This window comes from Rhagoletis zephyria, unplaced genomic scaffold (assembly GCF_001687245.7).
Source record: "Rhagoletis zephyria isolate East Lansing unplaced genomic scaffold, Rhagoletis_zephyria_1.1 Rzeph_scaffold_08220, whole genome shotgun sequence".
Lineage (NCBI taxonomy): Eukaryota > Metazoa > Arthropoda > Insecta > Diptera > Tephritidae > Rhagoletis > Rhagoletis zephyria.
The window spans coordinates 19,540-22,161 of NW_016165300.1; the positions used below are offsets into that span (position 1 = coordinate 19,540).

Below are 2,622 nucleotides of genomic sequence, written 5' to 3' on the forward strand. Positions count from 1 at the left end.
ATCCAAGAAAATCTTCAGCAAGCTGCCTCACTTCTTTTGGCCATGTGGCACTCCACATCAATATTTGTCTATCCGGTCTTATTTGTCCGAGTATTTTCCGTATTTGTGGTTCAAATCCCATATCCAGCATGCGGTCGGCTTCATCCAACACTAAGTATGTACAGCGCCGCAGATTTGTAACACCCGTTGCTAAAAAGTCCAACAATCGTCCGGGAGTTGCAATCACAATTTCGACACCACGCTCGAGGTCACTTGCTTGTTTGCCTTTAGGTGCCCCACCAAATATGCATGTATTTCGGACGTAAACACTAGACCCAAAATCATTTGCCACAGTTTGTATTTGTTGTGCTAATTCTCGCGTTGGCGCCAAGACTAATGCAATAGGACCATCACCGCGTTGCAACGGGGGCTGATTGTTTATGTGTACTATAGCGGGGAGAGTAAAAGCCAGGGTTTTTCCAGAGCCTGTTTTAGCGATGCCGACGAGATTGCATCCGCTCATTGCGATTGGCCATGCTTGTGCCTGTATAGGCGTTGGTTCCGTATAACGCTGACGTCTTATTTCGTTAAGACAATAGTCGGGGAAGCAAGCTTCGTCGAAGTATTGTATGGGATTGGGTGCTGGGCCACGAAGGGTTATTTGGTGCGCTGTGCGGTATCTTTCTACTTCGTGTGGTGGGCGATTGCGCGTTTTTGGATGCTCCTGATAAAAGTTTTTCTGGAAGGGAGGCAGGCGTAGGTCTGACCAGTTTACGCTGCGTAGTCCTGAAAAACACAATTCGATATATCGATGGTCCTGTGCAATAACGACACATTTCAAAATTAAAAAAAATTAAACTGTTACTACTGTTAAGTGGCTCTTGTCTCTAATCTTTGTCTAAGTCTAAGTAAGTACAAAAGATTAGACATGGATTCGACAAGGACTAGAGGCATGGGCCACTTAACAGTAGTAAGTTTTTTTTTTTTAATTTTTAATTGTGTCGTTATTGTACAGGACCATCGATATGTGCATGGAGAAAACAAACGCACAGAAATTTAAAAACCGTTGTATTTTCTTTTGTTTACATATATTTTTCAGAATCTTAAAATTTTATTTTAATGATTTTAAAACGCAATGTATTAATGTATAATTATTTATTGCGTTCCAGAACGTCTACGATTTGCAGGTCTTGCAGGATTTAGTCCAAAGTCGTTCCCGTAGCCACGTTCACATAAGGTTTATTAAAGGCGAAAACAGCTGTTCCTGTAAAACCTGCAAATCCTGCAAATCGTAAGTACGGGAACAGGCTAATTGAATCATGTGTATATACCAAATTTTTCTATAGCAGTTAACTCACCGGCAAAATCGTTGTTGCTACCACTACCACCACCACCTCCTCCACCGCCACCCCGACGACCACGATCATCATAGCGCTTCTCTACACGTCCAGAACGTACACCATCGTCGCGTCCTCTACCAGCTCCGCCTCTGCCACGCCCACCATCACGCATATTACCTCCTCCACCACCCCTCTACCATTTTCTCGACGATTCCCGATCCGGCGTTGGGGCATTTCTTCAAATCAATTATCTGCACTATCCGTGGTATTTATATGTTTTCTCAAATCAGCAAGTAAATATTTATAAATTATTCTCCTATTTATTCTTAATTTGCACAAATTTCCTCAAATTCGCCAACAAATGTAATACGGCACAGAAAAAAATTTTTGGCATCTTTTAGAAAGCGTTCGGAAAGTATAATGCAACCAGAGATAAGGATGTGCGAAAAACACCGATGCATCCACAATTTCCACTCGATCTAAAAATCGATCGTACATGGGACTCTTATTCCAATGGCAACTCGCAGTAGTCTAAATAAAAGCAACTTTAACGGCCGTTTTCACTAGCTCTGGTTAACACTAATCGCCAGTCAAACATCGTTGCCGACGTTACCGACACAATGTAATATGCATGGAGTAGTAACGTAGGCGAACGACGTTTAACTGGCGATTAGTGTTGACCAGAGTTTTTGGCCGTACTTTGTAAGTAGGGCCTTAAGCGAGCGCTACGGATCATTTGCGATTGCACCTTTCTTCTCGAAGTGCGCACCTTGAATTTCCTCGATTTCGATGTAATTCTCAATCCTATCTGTATTCACGTGCCAAATCTACAATATATTATTACGAATTTTTATTTATAACGTTTTTTTCTTCCTTATGCTGTCATTTCTTTTTGAGCTTAACGCTCAAGCTACTCTAAAATGAGCCGGTCTCATCGGTAAATAACTCCCCTACTGTTTCGACGCAATCCTAATAAGATCGTAAGGTGGTAACTGTTTACAGGTATGTACCGGATACCGCCCTATGTTCGAAATTCAGGACGACGTGCAATGTGCCTAGCTTAAATGATGGTAAGTAATTTGGTGCGGTTCAGAAGTGCCAGTGGCCCTTTATTCATAAAAAATGAAGTAGGTTTAAAGAGCTTTATAAATTGACGTCTTCATACATTTTTGAATTTATAAACCTTTTATAAAGCTACTTTATTTTTTATGAGTAAGGCCATTAATCTTTACTTTTTACAAGTTTTATGTTATTTGAATGGAGTGGAAAACGTCGATAATGATGTTTAACCGGGAAGTAGGAT

At 41.0% G+C, this 2,622-nt stretch overlaps 1 pseudogene; it reads right to left on the reverse strand.

Annotated features, from left to right (window-relative positions):
• Position 1: 1 nt before the first annotated feature.
• On the reverse strand, positions 2-1,734 carry LOC108374872 (ATP-dependent RNA helicase p62-like; annotated as a pseudogene).
• Positions 1,735-2,622: the final 888 nt, after the last annotated feature.